At 48.1% G+C, this 27,915-nt stretch overlaps 1 long non-coding RNA gene across 6 annotated transcripts; it reads right to left on the bottom strand.

Annotated features, from left to right (window-relative positions):
* Positions 1–27,915, bottom strand: LOC144312191 (uncharacterized). Of its 6 annotated transcripts, none has more exons than XR_013377632.1 (7): positions 23,648–23,880; positions 23,321–23,550; positions 11,962–12,154; positions 3,311–10,440; positions 2,540–2,690; positions 1,689–1,730; positions 1–711 (listed from the first exon to the last, which is right to left on the bottom strand). It is a non-coding gene; the product is annotated as an uncharacterized LOC144312191 (long non-coding RNA). The 6 variants fall into 6 exon arrangements; XR_013377636.1 differs by having other exon boundaries at positions 1–309; XR_013377633.1 differs by lacking the exons at positions 23,321–23,550; positions 23,648–23,880 and adding exons at positions 15,279–15,347; positions 15,982–17,518.

The following is a 27,915-nucleotide window of genomic DNA, read 5'->3' as shown; positions in this document are numbered from 1 at the left end:
TCTAGGAAACGGCGGGCCTGCTTTTATTTTTAAACTTCAAAGTTTGTCTTGGAGATAAAGTTCTATTTCCCCATGAGATTCTCAGGGTTCTGCATGGGTGTGAAGGAATCACGTAGCTCTCAGACAATTACTGGTAACCTTCACGGCCTGGGAGCTGTCGGATTGGCCTCCAGGCACGCACACTGGAGCATCGCAGGGCCTTGTCTTTGTTCTTCTAGAGATGAGCTGCTTCCTTCCACAGGGCTACGTATCAACCAGGATTTACTTCACCATTCTGATTGCTTTTTCAAATATACCCCACTTACCGATCTAGTTAAGTTTAATGGGAATAAGACATAGAGGGAACCAAAAGAAAAAATTCAGCGAGAAAAATTATTTTAGAAATAGAACAAATAGGTCAGTGGGAATCCCAAGTGCTCATTATTTGACTAATAGGTTCTTTGTTGTGACACATAAAAGATGAAAGGCAAATGAATAAGGTGGGCTATTTAAAAATTGAAATAGAAAGGCCCTCTGCTCAGGGCACCTGGGTGGCTCAGTTGGTGAAGTGTCTGCCTTCCGCTCAGGTCCTCAGGTCGTGATCCCAGGGTCCTGGGCTGGAGCCTCCATCAGGCTCCCTGATCACTGGGGAGTCTGCTTCTCCCTTTGCCACTTCCCTGCTCATGCTTGCACACATGCGCGCTCTCTCTCTCTCTCTCTCTGAAATAAAATCTAAAAGAGAAAAAAAAAATGAAAGGTCCTCTGGGCTGGGGGAAAGCTGCCTACTGTGGGTCCGTGCTAGCGTGCTCTGAAATTTCTCCAGGACCATCTGCCCCTTGCCGTCCTCCTTTCCCCCATCACTCACGAACATGCAGAAAGACAATGTCCCTCTCTTGTTCAGCACGTTCAGCATGAGGAGCCACGCACCCGCTGGGGTCCAGCTACTGTGTTCAGACTTGGCTTAGACCCTCAGGGCTTTCGGTTTCACCCACCTCCCACCCCCACCTCCCCCGCTGCCTTTTCTGCCACAGCCCACAACTCCTATTTCCAAGTCCTCTGGCCTGCCCCTTACCCCAACCCCAAATCCTTTCCCCGGCCCTCTTGCAGAGCTCTGTTCGCCTGATGGGTACTCCACTCCCTGTGAGTTACCATGTCTCCAGATCCAAACACATTGGGGATTCTACTTCTAGAAGCGTGTGATACATCAGAGTAGCTTTCATACTTTGGTGCTGGTGACCTACAGCCTGGTGTACACACACACACACACACACACACACACACACACGCGCGCGCGCGCACGTGGGCAAGCACACATACCCCTGAATCAAAAATTTCACAAAACAACACTTCTGTTTACTGTATGCAGTGCCTTCTGTTCCTTTTCTCCACCCTAGGCCACCCCCACATTTATAACATTCTGGTAGAAATCCACTAAACTGATTTCCCAATCCCCTAATAGCTTATGGTCAGCAGTTTGGAAAACCCTGGCTGAAATACTAATGAAAGGGCATGGAGGGCGCCCCTCAGCTCAGGGTTCCCACGGACCCTTCTTCTCCTGCCCTTTGCCCCACACCCCACCTGCCACTTGTGATTAAATAACAGTTTAACGTCTCTAAACCCCCTTTCACTCAAGGACTAACTCAATTAGGACTGAGCTAGTGGGAGCCTGAAGCAGATTAAGGGAAAACAAAGGAAGCTTTGGGGTTTACCTTCAGCTTTTATGTTTGCAGGAGCCTTGCTTTCTTCCCATGCTGTAGTCCCAGGCATCAAAGGGAAGGACAGAGCAGGAGGGAGGGAGGGGGGAGGGAGGCCAGGAGTGGGGACAGAGAGGGGGGAGAGAAGTCAAGAGGGAGGAAGGGAGGAGAGAGGAAGAAGGGAGAAGAGAGCAAGGGAGGGAGGCAGGAAGGAGGGAGGAGGAACCCCCCTACCCCCCACCCCCACACACGTGCTCCCTCACCTGCTGAGGGCAAGCAGTGCCAGAGCTGCTCATGCACTCCTTGCCCTAGTCCATCTGTCCAAGGTGAGCCATGGCTTTCCCCTGGGGGGACTGTGACAACATCTTTCCTTTCTCCTTCCCTCCTGCCCTTCTCTATCAGACTGTCTATCCTGTCCACAAATGATCGCGGGATTTGCACTACGTGTTGGCTCTCCCCACAGGAAGAGGACCCAGAGAAGGACAGGCAGCTCCCCAAAATCTCGGAGCTGTCTGGGCCTGACAGTCACCACATGGGAATGGTGAGGGTGTTCAGTGGAGGAGAGAGGAGGGCCAGGTGCTCTCGGGCATATGGTCAGAACTGATCCTCCACTGTCTTGGCCTGTGTGCTTCTGGGAACTGTTGTGGGCATGTGTGAATGTCCTCTGTTGTGCATTTCTAGGGCACGCTCCAGGAGTAGACATTCTTAGGGAGATGTGGCGGTATAACCCAGAGTAGCCATGGACACTGCTCTCCAAGCCCCTCTGACTATCAGGGCACCTAGCTCCCCCTCCCACCCTCCCCTAGCAGTTCAGCCAGTCATCTGTGGGGCAGAGAGCGGAGCACCCCCCACCCCTGTTGCCTTACCTAACACAGCTCTAGGCACACAGAGTTGCTTGGTGAACATTGCTGAATCTGTTGAAAGGGTCCATTTGGGCCTCTTGCAAATCTGATTCTTTCTAGTCCAGGGCCATCCAACAGAATTTTAATATGAGCCACATGTGTCATCTTACATTTCCTAGTAACCACATGAAAGAAAAAAGAAAGAGGTGAAATCAATTTTAGTAATATTGCATGTTTTATTTAACTCACTATATCAAAAATGTTATCACTTCAACGTGTAATTATTAGTAAGATATATGTAAATTATTATATAAGATTATTCATAAAATTTTTATGTTCTTTCTTTATTTGAGTACTAAGTCTTTGAGATCCAGTATGTGTTTTCCATGGCGGAACATCTCAATTAGGAACTGCCACACCTAAAGTGCTCAATAGCCACATGTGGCTTGTGGCTGCTGTCCTGGGCAGCAGCTCTAGACTCTCCCCAGACCTCAGAGTGACTGGGGCAGAGACCAGGCTTGGTTTAGAAGGAAGGCAGTGAGTGGAGCCATCTTGTCACAAGTTACACAGCAGGCTGCTTCCAGGAACTTTGCCACTGCAGCACCCCCAAACCCCTAGAATCCTCCTGACTTCCCTTCCCCACCCAGCTCTGTCTCTTGGGTGGGGACAATGGCAGGAGAAGAAATAAAAGGAACTAAGTGAGGACTTGGCAACATATGAGCATCTGTCACAGACCATCTGGCTGCCCCTGGTGAGGAGCCCATGCTGACCCCATGCCCAGCCTAACCCCATTACCTGTAGAGAGCCAGCCTAGAAGCACACCCCATCAACATGCACATCTCTGCTGGCCACATTGGCTTAAGGGTAGTGACAGCTGAGTTCAATGACCATATCCACAATGCAGTTTCTGAAGACTTGCAGCCTTCAATCAATTTAGGTTGTCTTTTCTGGGACAGTGGAGACACACACAGATTGGCAATCCAATGTGAGCTCATTTTATTAGAAATAATCAACCATATGGTACTTTGCGACAAGTTGACATGCCCTTTGTATAATCAGTGTTGTTCAGCCTACTTGGTTATGAGCTGGATCCTGGCGCCATTCTCCCTGACAAGAATTCATTACCATCCTGTGAGTGAGTCAACCTTTACAGAAGGGAAACCTTTACAGAGCAGAGTGCAATGCCAGCTTGTCATATGCTAGACTGCTAGAGCCTCAGTTCCAGAATGTTAGATCTGGGATTCCTTACTTCTCTCCTAGTTCTGGGGTTTTCAATTTTCCCTTGTAAGTACAAAACTTTCTTTCAAATGAAAGCTTATGGGGGCCCTGATAAAGAAAGATTCTTCTGCAGAAGCCAGGAGATGGGCACAGAGCTCCCCCTCTCTTCTTCTTCCCCAAGCATCTCTGTGTGGCCAGAGCTGGCTTGAAAATCAACAATTCTAGGCAAACCATTCATAGTACACATCAGATAAGCAAGGCCCAGAGTCATTGTGGGTGACATGGTCACACAGTGCTGTGACAGATCAGAACCCACCCTCACATTCTAAGACCTCTATTGTACTGCTATATTCTTCCAGAAAGTTCCATGGAAGATCTTTACCAACAGACAAGTGATCTCTTACTTAGAAACAAGTTATCGAGAGGATGGTTAGGATTTATATAGCATCAAGAGCTATATGGGAGGCCTCATGCAGTGGATTTCACATACATTTTCTTTGTCCCTTACAAAGACTTAAAAATTTGATTATTGTCTTCATTTTACTTCATTTACTGAGGTTTGGCTATGCTACCCACACATAGCCCTTCAAGGCCATGAAAACCATTGGCCATAATGGTTGGGTTTGAACTTGGCCTGTTCCAGACCCAAACTTAACAGCTCAGATGCTGCTCCCACACATCCCAGAGCTCTGGGTGTGGAACAGGTGAATAGAAAACACATTATATTTTCTCACAGAAAAGGTATCATTAGTGGTAGTTAGTTTCTATGCCACCTCACAGAATTCAAAATGTAATCAATATGGTGCTACCACCTTAGTCCAAACATGGTCATCCCCCCTGGACCTCAGGAGATACTGGAAGCCCTAAGTTCTGCATCCCCAGAAGCTGCCAAGTGGCCTGAGCCCCAGAGTCTGTGGAGCCTGGCCCTTGGAGGTCTATTAGAAAAGAAATTGGATGCCAGCTCCTGTGAGGTTGGAGGAAGTTTTGATGCCAACAGGCAAGGAGAGGCCTCGTGGGGCTCTGGGGGCAACTTAGAAACAGCACAGGAGGATTCTAGATAGGGGTGTGGATGTTGGCAAAGACTCAGGCTAGGGTAGGACAGGAATGGGTGCAGCTCTCACTGGACAGTGTGGTCTCTGTGTGTTTAACTGTACTTGGCAGGTGAGGAATGGGCTGATCAGCTGGTCCATGGGCAAAGGCCTGAAAACCAGGCCCTGGATGCAGGCATGACATCTGCTCAGAGAGACTGTCAGGGATGTGTATACTCCCCAGTCTGCCTCACAACCTGCTTAGAATGTCCCTGACCAGCTGCCACCACTATCCTAGTTGAGCGGAAGAGCATTGGCCAATGTCAAAGACCACAGAGGTGCAAAGGAAGTCCAACCGGGGATCAGTGACGATTTCCTGAGGTCCTGAGGAAGGTGCTGGAGCTCCCCAGGAGGCTGACTGGCCTCATCTTTAACAAAATCTCAGGACCCGACTGTCAACTGTTGGACTGTCGGACTGTCACTGTCACTCTAATCAGGAGACCCACCCTGAGAGCCTGTTGGGCCAGGCGGCCTGAGCCAAGACAAACACCGCATGAGCTCACTGGTCTGAGATTGCAGCTTGGATGTGCTATCTGAAATGTGGACTTTGGACTGCGGTCTTAACCAGAAAAAAAAATACACATGAAATCTTGAAACAAAAGAAAATGTTAACTTGAAACATTTCACTTTATCTTAGAGCTATTCAGATCCAAACATTGCTCATGGCAAAGCCAAAATTTTAAATGGGCCTTTGGGAAAGTAGTAAAATGAGGGGATTTCCAGAAATGGACAAGAAGATTAGAGTTTGTAGTACACGAAAATTGTTAAAAGAAAAAGGTGACACACCAACCCCAGGGCTTGATGTGAGCTCTGACGCAAGGGGGTCAGAGCACATAGGCCACCTTCCCTTCCACAGCCTCCGCTTGCCAGGATTCAGTTTTGCTTCAGTTGCTCTGTGCTCTCTCTCTCAGTGCTGCACAGGGATAGTTCAGAAAGCGGGAAGACAGAGTGGTAAAAGGGGCAGCAAAGCGTCTGCTCCTGGGGACAGCAGACTCAGAGAGGGCTGTTCCTCAGAGCCAGCAGGCAAGGTCTAGGGCCATGAGCATCCTCCTGCATTTGCAGGACAATAGATCATACTCTTCCTACATTTAAGGGTCTTTCCCTTTCTGGCAAAAGAGCAATTATGAGTGGAGAGTGTTAGGCCTACCTGGTAAGTTGAGGCCAGACCACAGAAAGCCTTGAGAGCTATGGGAAAGTTAGGGCCTTAGTTTGCAGGTGAATGTATATAATCACCTGCACATCTGTCGATGCTCTCCAGCAGTCTATATTCCCATGAGAGAGACAAACAAGTACCTAACAGATTTAATTATGACTTTTGTAAGCTCTACCAAGGAGAAGTACGAGTTGCTCTGTCAGCACAGAATGAGGACAAGACTTCCTCTCTGGTTGCCAAAAGGAGAAAGCTCAGATTTGGGGAAATGGAACATTAAGTTTAGATTTGGAAATGTTAAGCTTGGAGGGCCTATAAATTGCAGGTGGCAAAGTGAAGTAGGCAGTGGAAATTTGGTTAGCTCTGCCAATCTGGAGCTCAGCACAGCAGAGATTTATAGATGTGGGTGGAATTAAAGCTCTGGACAGAGACACAATTGCTTAGGAAGGGCTATAGAGAAATGAGATGATCTATAATGGAGTCTTCATGCTAACACTTAAAAGTTGGGTAAAGGGGTGCCTGGGTGGCTCAGTCAGTAAAGCATCTGCCTTGGACTCAGGTCATGATCCCGGGGTCCTGGGATGGAGCCCTGTTCAGACTCCCTGCTCAGTGGGGAGCCTGCTTCTCCCTCTCCTTCTGCCCCTCCCTCAGCTTGTGCGCGCTCTCTCTCTCTCTCTCTCTCTCAAATAAATAAATAAAATCTGTTTAAAAAAAAAAAAAAGTTGGGTAGAAAAGGATAAATCAGCAAGCAAAACCAAGGAAGCCTATGGTGTCTGACTCATTAGTTACTGTATTCCCCAGAACTAAACTCAATGCACAGAGTGAGTAATCAATAAATAAGAATTTATTGAATTCATAATATGTATCATCTCAGCTCTCTTTTCCTATGGAGGGACACTAGGCTTGTATTAATCAGCTATTGCTGTAATGGTGCTGTGTAGAACAAATGGCCCCAAAACTCAGTTACCCTCCAGCTTCAAACCCAGTTCCAGTCTATTCCACACGGCCCATTTTGAGGCTGAGTCTGAGGGACAATGGTTTGTTGAGGCACGCTTTCTCATGGCAAGTGCTTTTAGAGCCATTGTCCACAACACACCCACCCAAATTCTATCAGGAGTCATGGCCAAGCCTGAAGTCAGGAGGCAGGTAGTAGATGAGAACGAGCATATGTATAAGCTTTAGAGACAGAGAGATCTGGATTATGAGTTCCAATCCCAATTGTACCATTAGTAAATGCTTGAACTCAGCCAAATAACCTATCTAAGCCTCATTTTCCTTACCTTTAATATGGGTGGAATAGAGGCAACTGGGTGGTGCAGTTGGTTAAGCTCAGCCAAAACTATTGGTTTGGGCTCAGGTCATGATCTCAGGCTTATGAGATTGAGCACCGTACCCGGCTCATGCTCAGTGTGGAGCATGCTTCAGATTCCCTCTCCCTCTGCCCCTCCCACTCATGTTCTTTCTCTCTTTCTGTCTCTCTCCAAACTAAATAAATAAATCTTTAAAATGGGTATAATATTAGGTTCTTTCAGGAACTTTGAGGATTGAACATAATATACACAAAGCACCTGACACGTTACCTGACACATAGTAGGTATCCAATACTCAGTAGCTACTATGGTCTGTGACCTCCCTTCTAACCTTAGTACTGAAGAGTAAAAGCTCAGCTATGTTGATCAGAGTTACCTGCTCACATCTGAGGCACAGCTGTGCCTGTATCCCCCAGAAGCTCAGTGGTAAGGCACATTCTAAATGAAGCTTCTGCCGAGGATGCCAGTGCCCAGGGATGGGGAAAGAGGCAAGGAAGATGATCAAGAAGTCTGAGGCAGAGGCCAACACAGCCATTGATTAAATGCCTCCCAGTTTGCTGGAGTTGGTGTTTCGTTTCGATCTGGGCTAGGCCCACACTTTTGCCTGAACACATCCTCACAAGAAATCTTGCTTCCCAGGCCCAGGCTTTAGTTCTGCCTCTGTCTTGAGTAAGACCAAAATATTAATGAGGAATAAAATTCTGCAGGCAGACAGCTTTCCAAATGATGCTTTTCCCAGATTGCATCTGAACTAGACCTTGGCCTGAAATGTAATATCCAGAGCTTTCTTTATAGCTTGTGAGGCTTTTTTCCATGAATGCTCATGTAAAGATGAGGAATTCATAAGATCCAATGAAATGTCTGGCACCGGTCCCAGGTTTATTCACTGAAAGCTCTATTCTTTTGTTCTCATCCACTATTTAGTAAATTACCAGCCAAGCTATCAGATGGGAAGTGTTGTTGTTGTCATCCTCATTTCATATTGACCATTCAGTATGCTTGTCTTTATAACTCTTAGGAAATGTGTTTCTGTAATTCAGCACTCTTTCTCAAATCTCCAGCAACAAATTTTATTTGACCTTAATTCATTCACTCCTCTGGTATTTACTGAGCACCTACATGTGTCAGGCACCATGCTAGGGGTTGGGAATTTACAGTAAATAAATATGCAACCACTGCCCTTGGGGAGAAAATTAGACAAGGAAACGGAGGCCCAAAGAGTAGAATATTTGTCTAAAGGCACACCACAAGCTTGAGCCAAGATGGGAAGTCGTATATCCGAACAGGACCAGCTACATAATTCGCAAATGTGGTAAATGAAATTATGAGGCTCCTTGTCCAAAAGTTATTAAGAATCTTGAGACACTGACAGCAGAGAACTAAATCAAATACAGGTCCTTCTGTCTCATGCCCATGCAACTGGCCTGTTCTCTGGATCGTATTTTTGAAATCAGTTTCTACTAATTCCATAATTAAATGAGTATGGAAGATGGGGGTGCTACAGAGGAAAGACGGAACCACCAATAATGTCTCAGATAAAGAACAAGCAGGAAATTCACATATGGTATTTCTGTTTGCTGGCCTGTTGTCAAAGTTAAATGTTTAGATAGTGTCTTGCCTCGATAAGTCCTTAGCAGAACACCACAGTTTGAATTTCTGAATGCTTTCATCACACACAAAGGAGTTAGAATTTTCAAACACACTTATCTGTGTATAGACTCTGAGGAAAAAAATCTTACATTTATGGCCAAACCAGCCCACTGTACAAATTGGTTGGTGGTTTGTGCACTGGAATATTAGCACAGGCTACTCTGTGGCATTTCTGGGGTCTCTCTTTTAAAAGGGAACATTAGCTACCAAGAGAAGGGAGCTCAAAACAACTCTTTAGTAGGATAGACCAGTTGTCCCAGGAGGTTTTGTTCCCTCCTTCTGGTTCCTGTGGAGGCAGGTCTTGGGACCTTTGGTGGGGGCAGTCCTGCCAGAAGTCCTTGGGCCAGGCCTCAGCATCAGCTAGGGATGTGGTATCTGGCCGCACTGGGAGCTGTTCCCCACTCGGCCCAGATATCCTCTTACTCATTTTAAAGGTTTACACACTGTATCTGTTTCAAGTTTTCAGGCGACAGAGCCAAGAGTGACACCAAACATCCGTTGAACTCCTTGTCTTATAAACACAAGTTGAGGGGAAGAGGAGTCAGCTGTTAAAAAAGATCTTCTTCCTCTGCCTCTTCTTCCTGTCTCATTTATCTCTCATCAATTCTTCCATCTAAAATTCATTTTTGGAAGCTCACAAGTCGATTTCTCAGCAGCAGACAGAGCACTGAAGAAAGGGATGACAACAAGAGTGGGACTCATTGCCTAATTCTCAGAATTCTGTACATGCATGTTCAAGAGGAGAGCCCTGGGCACCATCCTGGGCCACAGCAGGAGTTTAAATGAGTTGGATTCAGGAGGCTCTGGAACCAACGGGAAGCTCCTGAGTCCTGTTCTCTCTCCAGCTTTGCTATTAATTGGCTGTCCAGTCATGAGCAGGGAGTGAGTTAACTCCAAAGGCAGCAAAGGGATGGATGGGTATCAGATGACCTTCTCCACAGGGGGTTGTGAAGGGTTTCAGAGGAGTTTGCCAAATTTTGAGCTCCTTGAAAGTGATAATGAAGCCAAATCCTTGAGTGTATTAGGGCAGGAGGTAAAGGGGCAGTCCCTTTGAGGAGTGAGGTGAGGTGGGCACTTCTGTGCCACTTTAGGGATGGAAAAACAATCAATCTTCCTCTGCCTCCTCTGTAGCATGTGCACACATACACACACACACACAGATGGGTAAAACAACATAAAACAAAATTAATAATGATAATAGTAACAATAAACTAGAAGTTTCTATCAGACTGATAAACTCACTGTAGAGGATTTAAAATCGTTTTGGGTAAAGTTTCCCAGGAAAAGGAGAGTCATCCTTTACTATAGTTTGTTGTTGCTGTTTTCCAGAAGCACTGTGGGCCCCTTTACAACCACCGTCCTTAAACTTCTCATTAAGACATCAGCATGAAGTGCGATCAGGCACTTGTACTGGAGGGCCCTTGCAGATAGTCTCAGGATGCATGGCAACCGGCCCAAGGGCTCATGTGTTTATTCTCCATATCCCACAATAATTTGAAGAGGTTTCAACTGAAATAAAGATGGAGAAATGTTAACACATAATTAAAGATTTAGTTAATATGATAAAATTCATATTAAAGCTCAAGAGGCCCCACATAACCAAACAATCTAGAAAAAGAACAATTTTGGAGCTCTCCTATTTCCTGATTGCTAAATTTACTATGAGGCCACAACAAAAGCCAAATAGTATGAAACTGACATAAGGATAGACATATAGACCGTGAAGTAGAATAGAGTCCAGAAATAAACCCTTGCCTATATGGTCAGTTGATTCTTAACAAGGCTTCCAAGGTCATTCAGTAGGAAAAGGACAGACTACACAAACCATGCTGGGAAACTTGGATAGCCACATGCAGAAGGATGAAGTTGAATTGAACCCTTACCTTACACTGTATGCAAAAAATAATCTGACTTGGTCAAAGGCCTAAACATGAAAACTAAAACTATAAAACTCCTAGAAGAAAACATAGGGAAAAATCTTCCTGAGATTGGTTTTAGCAATGGTTTCTTGGAAATGGCACAAAAAGCACTAGCATCAAAAGAAAAAATATATAAATAAGACTGCTGCAAAATTTGTTGCATCAAACAACACTACCATGGGAGTGAAACCAAAACCCAAAGAATGGGAGAAAATATTTGGAAATCATGTATCTGACAAGGGATCAATATCCAACATATATAAAGAGGTTTTAAAACTCAGAAACAACCAACCCAATTTAAAAATGGGTAAAGAACTTGAACAAACATTCCTCCACAGAAGATCTACAGATATCCAGTAAGTCTGTGAAAAGGTGCTGAACATCACTAGCCAGTAGGAAAATGTAAATCAAAACCATAATGAAATACCCCTTCACATTTATTAGGATGGCCGTTATTTTTTTAAAAAAGAAAAGAAACAAGTGTTGAGGAGGATGTGATCAAAGGGGAGCTCTGGTGCATGGCTGATGATCATGGATCCACACGCCACCCCCATGAATCCTCTCTCTTTCTGAGGCTTAGGCTTTTGGAAAGAAGAGTCAGAAGACTTTAATCCCATCTCTTCCTCACCTGCATTGCCACCCTGAGGGCACAGGACTCAGAGCCTAATCTTTACTAGATTTAGGGGAGGGATCTGAAATGTTACACAAGTCAGGATCTGAAAATGTTACCCATCCATGATGGTTCCATTTCACAGGTGGTAAAATCATACCTAGAGGATAAATGATGTCTGCAAGCTCATCAGCTGGCAGGGGGCACTGTGCAAGGTTGTCTGTCTCCTGATGCCAAGGCTGGGTGCCTTCCATTGCACTCGCCAGCCTGAGACTGAGGACAGCCTGCCTGGGACCCACCCTGAGCCTTGTCCCTATACTCCAAGGCTGGGAAAGCGCAGCATCCCCTCCCTTTCCTTTCTGGCCCCATGGGCTGCTGTCTTGCAGCTGTGTGGGGTGGGCCTGCCCACTCCTGCTAATTCGACACAGCTGCCCCACCAGCATCCCTGGAGTCGGCCGAGAATCTGTTCCAGGAACACATGTGGTTTCTCACTGAACTCACAGAGTGAAAGTCTCTCCAGCTGGGGGGCCGGGATATGAGGCTGATCAGCAGGTGACACACTGGGGCCGGTTCCTGCCTCCGGGTGTAGAGGTTCCGGTTTGCTGCTTCTCATCAAGACCCAAAGAAGCAGAGATGGTGCTGGCAGAGCACACACTCCCACTGTTTCATCTTTCCTCTGCAGAGACCGAGACCACTTAAAAACAAACAAAAACAAAACTTAGCCTTTCCTCCATCACCCAAGTACAGCATACTCACTGCTGACCTTTGGAAAAGATGGGTACATAGAAGCAGAAAAGATCACCTAACCCACTCTGGCATCGTCTGGGCACATTCCCTGCTGACTTTCATGGGTTTTATCCATGGCCTACTCTTATTCCCCTGGCCTCCTCAGGCCAGGCCCAGGCCTTCTTTGATATACAACAAAGCTAACAGATCAGGAAACTACCATCAAGGAGAAGATAGTTTGTGGCCCACAGATTCCAGAAGAAAGGGGCACACTACGTCACCGAGGGATCATGTAGGACACTCAGGGAAGCATCGGGGTGGGTCGGGAGGGTTGTAAGAGCAAACGTGGGCAAGAGCCTTTTACTATGGTTTGGGCAAAGGCATGGGAGAGGCAGGGCAAGCAGGCTGAGGTTTGGCTAGCATGAATAACTTCAGGGCTTGGGGACAGAGGCCTGTCCCTTGTTTTCTGATCCCTGGCCCTGGGCACTTAGGGCAGGCAGATAGTAGCCCAGAACGAGAGCTGGATGAGGAGGTGGGAATGGGGTGTGCTCTGGATTGGCTGCTTTGCACTGGGAAAGCAGGACCTTTGGGTGAGTTGTTTACTATCTTTAGGAATTGACTAGCCCCGGGAGGAACAGTCCTTCCAGGGTCAACAAGGCCCCAGATGACAAAACATCAGAAAACCAAAAATAAAAGACACATTTAATTCAGGACAAAAGCCACCTGGAGAGGGGGACTTGACTCCCTAGACAGTGCTGGCTGCATTAGGTACCCTGCCCCTTCCTCCCGGAACCCTCTGCAGGAGAGGTGAAAGGCAGCCCTAGGCAGAGTAGAGGGGCCATCCCGCACCTTTCTTGCCACTCTCAGATGGTAAGGCACTTGGGCCCTTGCCACCCAGCACCCCACAGAACCCTGAGTGCAAAGGCTCTCTTCTGTGTGTTCCCAGATTGCACTCTCAGGACAGAGATGGAAACCCATGAGGACGGGGCCAAAGTGAAGGTCAATATCCCCCCCTCCAAGCCCTGTCACTGGCCATGCACAGATCTCTTCCTTCAGGCCTTGTTCCCTCCCAGGATGCTTGTCGGCGCTCAGTCTGCCCACAGGACCACCAGACTCCCAGAGATGAATGTGGTCCTGACGCAGGACACCCTACAGGTTCCCCCTCAGGACCATTGTGGCCATGGAGTTCCCACTATGTAATAGGTGATTTGGGAGTGTGCCTTTTTTTACATAACCTCAAATCATAAACATTTCCTATGTTTATTAAGAACTCTTCATAAAATCATTTACTTATTTGCATAATCACCTCCTGTGAGCATATCCCTGTTTCCTACACACTCCCCCGCACCTCCCCCTCCCCCGCACTAGACCTGGGAGGAAAGAGAAGCTTCTGTCAGGTGCTCCTAATGCTTGCTTGCTTCCTCCTAAAGCTACACATGCTCACGCACAGTGACAACGGAAGAAATTAATGAGGAGGCACCTTGCAATCATGCCAGCCTGAGTGTACAAGCATATCTCCCTTCCCAAGGCTGGCTATCAGCCAAGAGAGCCTGTCTTGGAGCTCAGCAGAATGGGTGAGGGCATAAAGCTATCCTTTGTGTCTTGTTTTTCTTCTGTGGAAATGCAGCTGAGTTCTCTGAACCAGCCTCCCAGTATACCCAGGCTAGTATTCTTACTCCCAGAATAACAGGTATTTTGTTACTTCTTTTGTCCTTCCAGGCACCCAGCTCAGAATGAGGCATGCATTAACTGCCATTCCTTGAAGGAAGCCTGTATTTTACAGGGAAGTACACTAAGGGATCAAGCATAACATCTGCTGAGTGAGAGCCAAGCAGCAAACTGTGGACAGAACACCTGCCCAGATCCACATCCTCATTGCCCTTAAGGGTGAGCATTCAAGGTCCCTGACCTACCTAAAACAGAATTCAGACAGACAGAATTTGGACAGAGCCACTGGGATTCACTTGAACATGAGAAGTTCAATGTGAGAAGGATGGAAGATGTTAAACTCAATGAATATTTAAATAAACACGTTTTGGCTTACTAAATCCTACAAATAACTTTTAATGAGCCTCAAAGTCATATTATGAATTAACTTCAATTAATGAAGAAAGGGGGGGATCCCTGGGTGGCGCAGCGGTTTAGCGCCTGCCTTTGGCCCAGGGCGCGATCCTGGAGACCCGGGATCGAATCCCACGTCGGGCTCCCAGTGCATGGAGCCTGCTTCTCCCTCTGCCTATGTCTCTGCCTCTCTCTGTCTCTCTCTCTCTCTGTGACTATCATAAATAAATAAAAAAAAAATTTAAAAAAAAATGAAGAAAGGGGACTGAGGGGAGAAGAAAGAAAGATTCAGGGAGAGAAAGGATCAAACTGAACAGAGAGAGAAGTGCAGAGTAGAGGGAGCTGGCAAGTTGCAGGCAGGGGCAGCCTGGAGGAGGCCCAGAGGAGAACAGGAGTAAGAGGCCAGGAGTTGGGGAGACTGGTCTGTGCCCTCATTGCTGCCGCTCCATCTGCTAGCTCTAGGACCCATACCCTTCTTTGCCAGCTAAGTGGCCAATTAATAATTATCCAGATTTCTATTCTCTCAAACATTCAGGAAGCCAAAGGCTGGCAAAGTGATTCAAAACAGAGAAGTTCAGCTGAGCCTAGAGTGGAAGCCGTCTTTAGAGCAGGGGATAAACTCAGCAAACCAATGATCAGCTCTGAGGTGCAGGCCAGGTCAGGGCCATCAGCTCCCAAGGGTGTCCAGGGACACCTTGGACCTTCTGAAAACTCAGATGCCAAGGGCTTCCTGGACTAACTCAGCATATTTATCTTATTATTAGTAATTCCATAGCCAAGAGTTTGGGTCCCTTCATGTACTTCCCCTACTCCTGATCCAGGCCCCCCATCCCCTACACATTCTATATTCACCACCTCAAGAGCCCTCCCCATCTACTAAAGAAGGCATACCCAATAAATCATTGTAACACCCAGCAAAGTGTGGAACTATCATGTAGGGGGTTTGAGGTTTCAAAAAATCTCCCATGGACTTTGGGTTGAGGCTCTAAAAATCCTAAAAATCACAACTATAAACAGAAGCAGACTAGTACCTCGTGTTTGGTTGGCACTCTACAGCTTTCAGAGCTTGTCCCCGAACCCTGGCCACCTCATGATTCCACCTGGCGGGAGAAGCAGGTGTGAGTCAGACATCTGGGTTTGATGCCTGATCCTGCCTTTTAGGAGTTCCATGAACTTGGGCAGATCATTCAACCTCTCCTAGCTTCAGTGTTGAGTTTTAAAATGGTACAAAAACACTGCCTCATTCAAGTACTATTTTAGGGATAAAAGGCTTTAAGCTATCAATCTCTATAAATATGCTAGGATATCAGTTGAGAGGGCCCCTGTCTCAAGGGGTGGTCAGGGTGGGTGTGATTATTTCAGTTCAGTGGTCAGTGGTGACTCTTGAGGTCAATTGTGTGGGAAGGGCAGTCAGCAGGCAGACCATGACCATGAAGAGTAGGGATGCAGAGAGGGGAGCCATGGCCCAGCCATGAGGTCATAGGAGAAGAAACACAGGGACTGCCCATCATTCTGCAGGGATCTTGGGCCCAGTGAGAAAGCAGAAAAAGGTGGATATTGAGAGGAAGAATGAGGGAAGAAGCATTGAGACCAAACTCCGGCTTCACACTGTGGCCTGGGCAAGGCTGGCATCCGTCTGTGGTAGCAGGAGAACTTTCTCCAAACACCGATGGCTTCCTGCCGGACACCCAACACTGTGAGAGCGAGGCTTCCTCATCATATTTATCATCTCACCTGTTGCCACTAGCAAAGCATGCAGCAGAGGAGTTTTCTTGAATGATTCGGTGAATCAATGAATGGATCGATAAAAGAAGGTCTTGCCAAGATACCTTTTCTTTCCTGTCCCTTCTGAAATTACACAAAACCTGAGAGTAAAGTTGATATGGACCTACAAGGGGAAGAGACAGCATATCCAGTATTTTAAGTGTGATAAGTAAAGATGCTGAGAAAAAGGAAAACAGGAGCTCCTGGGTGGCTCAGTTGGTTGAGCATCCGACTCATAGTTTCAGCTCAGGTCATGATCTCAGGGTCTTGGGATCAAGCCCTGGGTCAGGCTCTGTGATCAGCCTCAGGATTCTCTCTGCCCCTCCCTCTGCCCCTTCTCATGCGTGCCGGTGCGCTCTCTCTCTCTCTCTCTCTCTAAAACAAACAAACGAACAACAACAACAACAAAAACCTTAAAAAAGAAAAGAAAAAGGAAAATAAAGAGAAAGGGAGTTTTAAAGGTCATGTATGTGCATGCCCCTGTGTGCATGTGTGTGTGGGAGATGGACAGACAGACAAGCCAATTGAGAGAGCGACAGAAGTACCCAGACAGGTGTTTCCAAGAATCCTGGCTCTGTAAGGCGCAAGGACTTGAAATCTTGGAGTTGACATCTATCTTCATGGTTTTCTAGAGAGCTCAGCTTGGTGAGCACCAGCTGGCTGGCAGGTGCCACGAGAGAGAAAGGAGCCTATGAGAAGAGGTGATCGATGGAGTCCATGCTTCATCTGTCACTGGGAAATTGATTTCAGCAAAGCCACTGCTGTTTAAGATCTGGTTATGGCCTATGGGTCTTGAATTTCTTCTGCCAGCCATAAAACAGATGTACTCCAAGAGTGAGACAGAGCCTGAGAGCCCACGGAGGGCTTGCAAAGCCCAGGACCAAGTACCCAGGGGGTGCAGTCTAAAGTGGGAATTAGGCAAATATCTGTAAGAAGCCTTCTGAGCATCCAACGACTGGAGAGATGCCGCCACCCAAGGCCAGCCATGCTCTGTCCTTGGCTCACAGGCCCTCTTGTGAAATGAAAAGTGAAGCTGAAGTGAAAGGAGGTGGTGCTCTTTGGGGTGTGCAGACTTGCTCTTGGCATCATTTCACACAGCTGAGGTGTCCTGTGGGTCTGGCCACCCAGATCTGTGACTTCATGCCCAGGTCATCCAAACTTTACTCCATAATAAAGCCATTGGGTGCTCACAGCGTTCTCTGCCCTTCACACTGGGTGGAGGGTAATGGCAAGGGCAGCACATTTCTCCAATCTGTGTCACGGTAAGAGCCTGTTTTGTCCCTGCTGCATCCAGTTTGTGGTTTTGCCTTCTGTCTTATCTACTAAGTCTCCCTTGGAAGAACAAGATCTGCTGCATGCCTCCGTTTTCTCCGGGCTTAACCCTACTGTGACCACATTCTTCACGGCACAAAGACCCAGAGCGCTGGTCTGACAGCATTGAGTATTTGTCATGGGCGTCTGGAACAGGTGGCCCTGGGTTCTGACTCACGTCCATAAATGCACATACCAGACACGTGCACAAAACAGGCATACCTCATCGACCTCCTTAATATCACAGAAAGACTTGAGAATTTTGTCTATAAAGGAGGTATATAAATAAGCATAGCTTTGATCATGAGCCTTTCCCATCAGCAGCTGCAGTAACAAACGCGAATCCGGTAGGCATTGTGTGGGACACTAAGAGACTGACTTGGTGCAGACGCTGGCCCAGGAGGCCTCTGGAAAGGACTTGCTATTGGATTTGCTGTGTTTTCCCAACACTTCTGTTTAGAGATTTCTTCATTGGCAAAGCACAGGTCGGTTCTGCCTTAATCGGACTCCGCTCTGGCTGGTAGGACCCAAGGACCTCCGCCTCTTCCAAGTACCCTATCTGTGCAGACATTTGTCCTGGGAACTCTCTCTTGCAGGTCGCCAGCTTTGTCCTCACAACCATCCTGAGGGCCAGTAGTGCATAGCCTTTGTCACTTAGCAGAAGTAACAAAGTTCAGAGTTTGTAGTTAAGCTAAAACAGGAACACTTCTCTGTTTCCTCACCTAGCACCTTACTGAGACTCACAGTACAGAGGTTTATAGGACAATCAGGAAGTTGAGAAAGAACAGAGAAAGCAGTATAAGGACAGCATTTCCCTTCTGCCTTTGTCCCTAGCTTTTTTTGGTCTGCCAAGGAAATTCAGGGGACCCGGCTTCCTAGCTGTTTGGTTCCACAGGTCAGGGGTCCTTTGGCCAATGCTAGGACAGGGTGAGTAGGTGATGGATTTTGCTGCAGAAGGCTGAGCAGACACAGAGCACATGGGGGAGCCTGTCACGCCAGGGTCTGAGTGCCCACAGAGGCCGTGGGCAGGACCACACAGGGGAAGTCTCAGTGCATCCACCTGCACGGAGCCACAGAGCCCCCACGAAATAGGATTCAGCTATGCAGTAGATCCCAGATTCAACTGGTAAATGATGAAATCATAAAACATTTGCTTAAATCAGAATCCAGTTAGAAAATGAGGCCTCATTTGTGGAGGAAGGGGACCTAAGGACCTGGTGAAAGAGTTGCAGGGGTCAGGAGACCGTGGGCAAGGCAGCCCCAGGGTGCGGAGGAAGCTGGCAATGCACCACACTTCCCTACAGACCAGCAGTCCTCCCCTTCTTTGGGGCACAGCCCCCCTTAGGAGTCTGACTGAAAGGGATGGCCAAGCAACTAAGAAAACAGCACCTAGACCCTTGCTGCGTTTTTGCCTATTTTTCAAATTGCTTTGGACTTTCTTTGGTCCCACGGTCAGGATGTAGAATCAGTATAGAGAGTGTAACAGGATGTCACGTGAGGACTTGCCCTGTTGCATTAAGATCTTTGCTGAAAAGGACAGTTTGTGAGCACCTGTGCATTGCTTTGTTTTAAAGATTTTATTTATTTATTCAAGAGAGACATAGAGAGAGAGAGAGAAGCAGAGACACAGGCAGAAGGAGAAGCAGGCTCCATGCAGGGAGCCCAACACGGGACTCAATCCCAGGACTCCAGGATCACGTCCTGGGCCGAAGGCAGGCGCTAAACCACTGAGCTACCCAGGGATCCCCTGTGCATTGCTTTCTAAAGAGACGTCCTCAAAATAGAGCACCTTCAAGAGGCGCCAAAAGTGGCCAAATACTAGTTCTTTGAATTTCAGCCCATCACCCGCCTCTGGCCTACTTACTGGGAAAATGAGTTCATGAGAGGGGTGTGAAGATGACTTTAGGGAGAGCTGAGTCCTGGGTATATTCTTCTGCCCCAGGAAAGGAGGGGCACCCTTCTCCTGACCCCCGCCCAGCCAAGGGTGGGGGCTTGAAAAGCAGTGGCCCCCCCACACGGTGGAGGCCAGCCAGCAGACGGGTCTTCACCTGAGGCTCCGCTCTCTCACCTGAGGACAAGCTGGGGACCAAACCAGGAGAGAAGATCAAAGGGAGAATCAAAGCCATTGAGGTGCTAGAGGAAGGAAACCCTTCCATCACACAGCAGAGGCAGGGGAGTGCTGACCCCACCTCCTGTCTTCATCTGCTTCTCCTTCCATCTGGGGAGCCAACCCTGGCTGCCACCCTCAGCAGTGATCTCCTGACTCCCCACTCGACCCCAGGCCCCCCGAGCCTGACCCTTCTCTGCCCTTGGCCAACATCCACTGTGGCAGCAGCACCCCCTGGGCTCGAAGCCAGCTCTGAGCAGACGGATTTCACCCTTTTGTGAGGCACTCGGAGGCAGTCAGCAAACACTTCAGGAGAGGTTGAGACAAGTAGTAAGGCAGCTAGTTGGGCACAATCCTGTGGGGATCCGTCTAAATAGAGCCCAGACTAGTTACCCCAAGCTGGACACCTTTACTTCTTCCTACTTTTCCAGCTGGGTCCTGAAAGATACCAGGTGCCCATTTTTCCCAAACATATTACCTCCATCCTGGGCCATCCAATAGAAAAGGTAAGAATTTAGTATAATATCAACATGGGGACCCCAACGCTTTTCGTTTTTTAAGATTTTGATGATTTTCATTAAAAAAACTTTTTTGATATAGGCATCATGAGAAAAACCTCTGAATGTTTTGGGGTTTTGTAAATATATGATTCAGTGCTGTATTCGTTTTTAGTTGTGTGTGGGTGATGGGGGTGGGTGCGCTCAGGGCTCTCTGCACACCAGCTCCCAGAGTCCAAGAGTCCCGGTGAGGCGTCCAGATCTCTTCCTGTGTCAGGTCTGCTCCCATGCTGTACCCACAATGCCTGTTCAGCCCTCAGAAGGGAAGGGAGGCCCCAAGAGGTTTAGGAACTGACTCTCAGACCCCACATCTAGTGAGTAGCAGAGCCGGGTGTCAAGCCATGACAGGCAAGCTGCAGGGGCCCAATACCCTGACCCTCCTTTCTGAGAGCCTGCCTTGGGCGCACAGTCCCCGTTCTTCCTCCTGCCACGCTGGCCCAGCCGCACCCGTGTGCCAGCCCAGCCTAGGGGGTTGGGGGAGGACTTACACCAGGACCAGGCGGGCGCTGTGCTTGCACACTCTCCACTCCCACTTCCAGGAGAGAGCCCGTTGCTTACTGCACCAGCACACCCCTGAAGGTGCTGCGGGCCCTCGCCAGCCTGGGTCCTATGAGACCGTGAGCAGCCTGCTTCCATTCTCCAAGGTCCCATCTCCTCAGCTACAGACAGAGCGAGTAGGAGCTGTCTGGCCTAATGTCAGAACTTCAGTTAGGCTTAAATGAAAGGGAGGAGAAAACACTGGAGAACTCATCCGCGGATCTAGAATGCTGTACCAGGTGCTTATTAAGGTGGTACAGTCAGTCCATTTGGGAGCTCTGGGGACAGGAGGTCCCATCCTGGAGCAGGAGCAGGAAAGTGTAGCTCATGCTCCTTGACCTCCTGGATTAGCAGATCCAAAGAGCTCTTACCACCCACGTGAGCGCTCACTCAGACTCCTCAGGGGTGGTGATAACTTCCAGGCAGTCAGTGGCCTTGCCCTCATCCACAGGCCTGGGCTTCAGTCTTGGGGGCCTGGAGAGGGCCTGGGGTGGCATAGTTCTTACACATGGCATTTTCACTGGGGGCGGCCTCATCCTTTTATATATAATGTCATTTTCCGTGGATCCCATGGCCTGAAAAAACTGAGAAACAACTCAGAATAAGAGGAGAGCAGGAGCTCTGGGCAGAAGCTGGACCTGAACACAAGGCAGAAGCCAGGACCTTAGGGCTGACATTCTGCAGAGTCAAATCCTGGGCCAAGGAGCGAGCATCTGAACCATCACGGTACAAATGGGCAGCTTAGGAAAACCAGATGCTCCTCTCCTCACAAGGCATCATTATTATCACACCCACCAAGACATCCCCAGATACAAATATTATTTGAAATGTGCAAAGGATGCATTCTCATGTTTGTATAAACATTGTTATTGTCATTGTCATTGCTTTGCCATTGTCAGGGGTTGGGACACTTTTCCTGCAAAGGGCCAAGGTGTAAGTATTTTTAGGCTTGTGCATACAGGTCATACAGTCTCTGTCACCACTACTCAAATCTGCCCCTGTAGCACAAGAGAAGCTATAAACAATAGGCAAATGAGTGGGCATGGGTTGTATCCCAATAAAACTTTATTTACAAAGGCAGGAGATGTGCCAGATTTGGCCCAGTGTCAAAGTTTGCCACCTCCATGCTTTATAATATGGCTTCTGAACAAAACCAGAGTGATTGCTCTAGAGACACAGGTGTAGGACAATTCTAGTACCTTCCCCCACCTGCCAACAAATTCCTACCTCCAAGTCCCTTCTGTGCAAAACTCCTGGAGCTACCCATAGTGCTGCAGAAACTTTCTCCTGATACCAGTCAACTCCTCTACACATGACACTAACTCAATGTGCCTGCCCGCCCATGAGACAGAAGGAGCCAGAAGTCCTAAAGATAGACAGCAAGCAGCAAGCAGAAAGGAGACCAGTGCTCTTTGCTGTTCAGATATGAGATTGTTCTTCTGGTTTTTCTCCAAAGAACCACACTGGTAATAAACAGATTGATGCCAATTAAAACAGGAAGAGAAAGCTGGCTCTGTTAACAGCAAAAAAGCTGATGGCAAGCATGTCCTGACTGGAAAACCCTCTGCTGCTTTCTTCTTCCTGCTAGGCAGCGAGGAAAGAGGTGGGAAGTGAGGCCACCAGGACTGAGCAGACAGGCCGGAAAAGAGGGCTGGTCCCTTCACGTGCCAGGAAGGGCTTTCTCCAGGACAGGATGCAAGACTAAAAACACTATTGGAGGGATTGAGTCTAGAGATGCTGGGTTTCAGGAAAAGGTCAGTACAATCTCATTTCCTTGAGATTGCGAAGATGAGGTTTTTAACTGCTTAGAAGGAGTGGAGGCAAGATTTCCTAAAGGCAGAGAAGCCGAGACTTCTTAACAGTTTTTCCCAGTACTATGGTGATAATCTCCACTGTGTAGATGAAGGTTATTTTTCGAATTTATTAAGAGTTTCCTAAGTAGTGCCAGGCACTGTGCTAAATGTAAAATCTCCATTTTACAGAGAAGGCAGCAAAGAATTGGAAGAGCCTGTCCAGGGCAGCCCGGGTGGCTCAGTGGTTTAGCACCACCTTCGGCCCAAGGCCTGATCCTGGAGTCCTGGGATGGAGTCCCATATCGGGTTCCCTGCATGGAGCCTGCTTCTCCCTCTGCCTGTGTCTCTGCCTCTCTCTCTCTTTCTGTGTCTCTCATGAATAAATTAATAAAATCTTAAAAAAATAATACTGGAATAACCTGTCCAAAATCTTAGAGAGAGAGAGAGAGAGAGAGAGAGAGAGAGAGATCATCTTAAGGAACTGGCTCACATCGTTGTGGAAGCTTGGTAAATTCAAAATCTGAAGGGCAGGCCAGTGGTTGGAGACCCAAGAAAGAGTCGCAGTTTGAGCGCAAAGGCTGTCTGCTGCCAGAATTCCCTCTTTAGGAGTAGGTCAGTTTTTGTTCTCTTGAGGCCTTCAGCTGATCGGATAAGGCCCACCTACATTATGGAGGGCAATCTGCTTTACTCAAAACCCACTGATTTAAATATTAATCTCATTCTAAAAATACCTTCACAGAAACATCTGGTATAGTGTTGGACCAAATAATCGGGTACGTGGCCCAGCCAAGTTGACACATAAAATCATAAATGCTGTCACAGCATCTACATTACCTGAGACCTTGTGAGAAACCTCAAATCAGGCTTCATCAGACCTACTCAGTAAGAATCTGCATGGAAAATTTGAGGAGCACTGATGAAGACCACTTACTCTGCTCCTTCTAAGACTTCCTCCTTGCTTCCCATTAACACCTACAACAATTCACTTAGTAACTTGTACTCACTGTTCCTCCAGTGCCCTTCCTACATCACAGCGAGGGAAAGTAAAGTCTGGATGTCCCATGGAGGGCTGAGCTGGAATTCCTGCACTCTGCTGTAGATCTCACTGATCCGTTCTTCCCAAGCCTCCTGAGCTCCAGGCTGATGCCTTGGGATCCTGGAACACAACCTTTTTCTGGTCCAGAGGTACTGAGACATCTGCGGCCTTCCATCCTTCCCACTGGGACAGACGTCACTGTGGGGTGGGAAGACGCTTGGGCTGTGAGTCAGGAGATCTGGACTCTGTTTCTGAGATTTCCAGCTCCCTATGTGACGACAGTTCCATCACTTACCTTTTCTGGCCAATGATTTTCTTAGGTATAAAATGAACGTTTTGTCCTAGGTCAGTGGCTTTTAAGTTCTTTTTCTGCAAAACCAATTGGATTCTTTTTGGTAAGTGAAATATTACACAGAACCCCAAAATGCATTAAGAAAAAAACTGGAGACTCATAATAAAGGAGAGAGGTTGGAGAATGGTGACTGAGCCCCATAGGGCTGCCCCTTCCTCTCTCATACCTGTGGGTGGCTCCCGAATGCAGGGCTGTAGACAGCACCCTGGGAGCCCTGCCAACACAGGGGAGGCTGACATCTCCTTCAGCCCCTGCATTCTGCTGCTGAGTCTGAGCCCCTTGCCCTGCCCTGGCCACAGTGGGGGTGAGGAAATGTGCACCTGACAACCAAGTGATCAGAGTTCATATCCTCAGTTGTCCCTACTCACCCCTGTATCAGTCTGTAGGGCTGCCATAACAAAGTACCACAGACTTGACAGCTTTAACAGCAGACATTTACGTCCTCACAGTTCTGGAGGCTAGAAGTCTGAGACCAAGGTGTTGGCAGGGTTGACTCCCTCGGAGGCCTCTCTCCGCGGTGTGGTAGACAGCCATCTTCTCCCTGTGGTTTTATGGGTCGTCCATCTGTGTGTGTCTGTGTCCCAATCTCCTTTTCTTTAAAGGTCACCAGTGAGATTGGACTAGGGCTCACTCTAAGTCTCATTTTAATTTAATCACCTCTTTAAAGGCCCTGTCTCCAAATACAGTCACATTCCGATGTGGTGGGGTTAAGACTTCAACATGGGAATGGGGCGTTAGGGGGGCACAATTCATAACAGCCCCTGTGGCACTGAGTGCTTCAGGGCTCAAGGCTTGCCTCCAGCACACTCCCTCAGACACTTCTTCTTCCATCACCCTCTCCCACACCCCATCAGGTGCCATGTCACTTGAGGAGGGCCCAAGGGAGAAGGACTGGCCTGACCTACGAGGGTAGACAATGGCATGGGGGCAAGGGGGTTCTGTGGCCTCTGAGGACTCAGGCTGCTTGAGCAGAGACACCCCTGCCGGCACTTGGAGGGGCCAGAGCCAGGGTCTCAGCTGCTGATTCTCAAAGCTCAGGCAGGCGGTCAGCAGCCGGAAATAGTGTCCTTAGTTCTACTACACAATCTGGAATAGAAGCCAAGGTAGTCAGCCAGCCCCTCAAATCAGGCCATGTGGGGGCAGGGGACTGATGCAGCCTCAGTCACTGAAATGCAGGAGCACCCGGAGCAGGGCAGGAGCCCAGGACTCCATGTTCTGGCCTCAGTGTCCGGGCCACCCCAGGAGGGAGGATGCGGCAAAGACTGCCGACAAGCTCCCAGTAGCGATTCTCTTACTCTTGCCCTCTGCTAGGGCTTTAGCAGGGCGCAGAGCTGCCCAGCTAGACACTAAAATTTTTCATCTCCCTAGAGGTTGCGTTGGCATTGCCTAGCCTCTGGTCAATGGGAGGTGAGCAAGAGTGCTAAGTGCAACTTCTTGGTGGCACGCCTTAAAAATCCTGTCCCCCAACTCCACTTCTGTCCCACAGGCTACAATGCAGATGTGGCCATGTGGCTGAGGACCACAGCTGAAGACAGCAGAGCAGCAAGAGGAGGAACCTAGGTCTAGGAGGCCCTCATTGAGCCCACCCATCTGCCTGGACCCTCCCGTCTCCGGACTGCTACATGAGAGAGAAATCAGAGTCTGTTCTGTCTGGCCTCCTTGGTACAGCAACACCCCCCAGCTAATTTTGAGGACAGGAAAGAAGAATGGGCTTAAGGCTGTTTCCATGCTTTCTTCCTGTCTTCCTAGTCTGGGACAGGAGCTGGAGTGTGACACTCAGGAGGGGATGGCAGAGGACAGAGAATGAACAGGGGAGGACCACCCCACTTGGCAGCATGCCAGGGGCCACTGTGAGATGCCCATGAGCCCTTGGGGAGCCCCTGGCTCCCATCCCCACGTGCCTGTCCTATTCCTGTGCCCCTTCCCTCTCCTCTGACATTTTCCTGACCTTAGACTCCCAAAGGCTTCAAGATGTCAACTATCTGGTTCAGTAAACTGATCTGTGCCAATGACAAAGGGCCCAGGTAAGGAAGCTCCTTTCTATTTCAAGTCCATGAATAATTATTTAGAATGCATTGCTGTTGGATGCTGCCCATTATTTCCATGTATGTTAAGAAAACAACGTATCTTCCTACTTCCATCTGTTAATATAATAAATTATGAAAATTAATTTTTATTAATATCAAAGTTATTTTGTTTTCCTTGGTCTTAAGAAGGAAGGGGATGAGAGATGGGGAAGACTCAAGGCCAAAGCCCAGTTCTTGAACCCTGGGCAGTGGAGTCTCTATGTTTTGACAGCACAAAAGGCCAAATAGAAAGATGTAGGCATATTAAGAATGAATTTTTTTAAAAAGATTTTATTTATTTATTTATTCATGAGAGACACAGAGAGAGAGAGAGGCAGAGACACAGGCAGAGGGAGAAGCAGGCTCCATGCAGGGAGCCCGACGTGGGACTGGATCTCCCGTCTCCAGGATCAGGCCCTGGACTGAAGGTAGCGCTAAACCGCTGAGCCACCCGGGCTGCCCCAAGAATGAATTTTTATATAGTTTGAACTAGTTGACAATTTTCCAAGATAGATCACCTGGATCAAATGGGCGGTTTCCTCAGGGTGAGTAAAATCCCATCTAATAAGATTCTGTGCTATCTCCTTTATATGAGAATTTATTGTTTACCGCAGGGGCTTTTATGAACAAGAAAAATGTCATTTACTTGGGTGAGACACAGGAGACTGTTCAGTTTACCAAAAAAAAAAAAAAAAAAAAAGTCAAGGTCTTAGCTGTTTATTTTCTGGACAATAGGGCACCATAAAATGCCCAGAGACCTATGTCCCCAGAATATGAACAAGTCAGAAAACAGAATACTTCTAGGCCAGAGAAGTCCATAAATTTGTGCTTAACTTGATCTGAGGGTCTCTGCTCTTTGAATCCGAGGGCCCCATCAGAGCCTTGACGTAGGGTCAGTGTCATCTGTTTGTATGTTTAGGTCAAGGGACCGTGTGGCAGGGCCTCTGGAGAATATGGTGTGGCTCAATTGGAAGACACCCAGGCTTGTGTCACCCCGGGAGGGCCTGGCCAGAAGAGCCAAGGAGTGAGGAAGAGGAGGTTGGCCGGCCTTCACCTTCCTGATGTCAATATTTGGCGAGGCTGAGGCAGGAAGGGCAGGCACCAAGCCAGCCCAGAGAGGCCCAGCGTGAGACGGGGGCAGGAAAGAGCGAGGAGCAGTGAAAGCAGAACTCAGGCCACCGTGGAGGCAGGAGCACGTCTGAAAACAGTTTCGGATGGACCGTGGGGAGAGGTGATAAACAGAACATTCTGGGGTTCAGCTCTGCCTTTTTTGCTGCCACCCAAGCTAAGCAGCATATGGAAGAAATTTTATTTCTTCTCAAATGTTGATGCTAATTTTGAAATCTTTCTATTCTCACAAGACATCAAACTATATAATGGGAGAACACACAGATTGCTACCCATGTGACAGCTTTCCAAAGAAAAGCCCACATGCTCTGTGTTATGTTGTTCCAAACCCTGCACCGGGTGGGATGCAGAGCCGCCGTGGCGTGGCCCCCGCCCTTAGCTCTGACGCAGACTGGGGCTGCAGTATCTTTACGCCCCTTACACTTGTTCCCAAATGTTTCATGAGGTTAAATGTCATTCTACTGGGAAAAAACACCACCAGCAGTGCCTTCTGAGAAGTGGGACCCTAATAAGGCTGCTCCCTGGCTACCTCTTCAGAGAAATCCCCCTAAGAGTACATAGCAGCTGAACAGCAGTGCGAGAAACATTTAGCAAATTAGTCTTTAGAAAAAGTAAACATGAATTGAAGTACTATTTATATTAAGCATGTCAAAAGTCTCATAGTTGAGGAGCTGGTCCAGCCTCCAGCTCTCCCTGCTCCTCTCCTCCCTTCTCTCTTCTTCCTTCTCCTAGCATTATCTTAGTGGTCTTGAACTGCCAACTTCAACACACTGCTTCCGAATTTTTACCCACAAAATGAGTTTAATCCTTCAGTTACGGTGTAGCTATCTCTCAGATCAAAAGAAGTCACCCCGGACATTGCGCTTACCTGTGGTCTGGCCAGTCTGCACCTCTTCAGACCCGCCGCAGGACCACAGAGCAGGCTGTGCTCCTCCCTGCGGCCAGATCTCCAGCCCCACAGCTTCCCTTCCCACTGGGGCTTCCCTCACAGGCAGGTCACTGTGTGCCCAACTTGGT

The sequence above is a fragment of the Canis aureus genome, chromosome 4, assembly GCF_053574225.1.
Source record: "Canis aureus isolate CA01 chromosome 4, VMU_Caureus_v.1.0, whole genome shotgun sequence".
Lineage (NCBI taxonomy): Eukaryota > Metazoa > Chordata > Mammalia > Carnivora > Canidae > Canis > Canis aureus.
The sequence above is the reverse complement of the archived record's forward strand: the minus strand, read 5'-3'. Positions and strand labels throughout refer to the sequence as shown.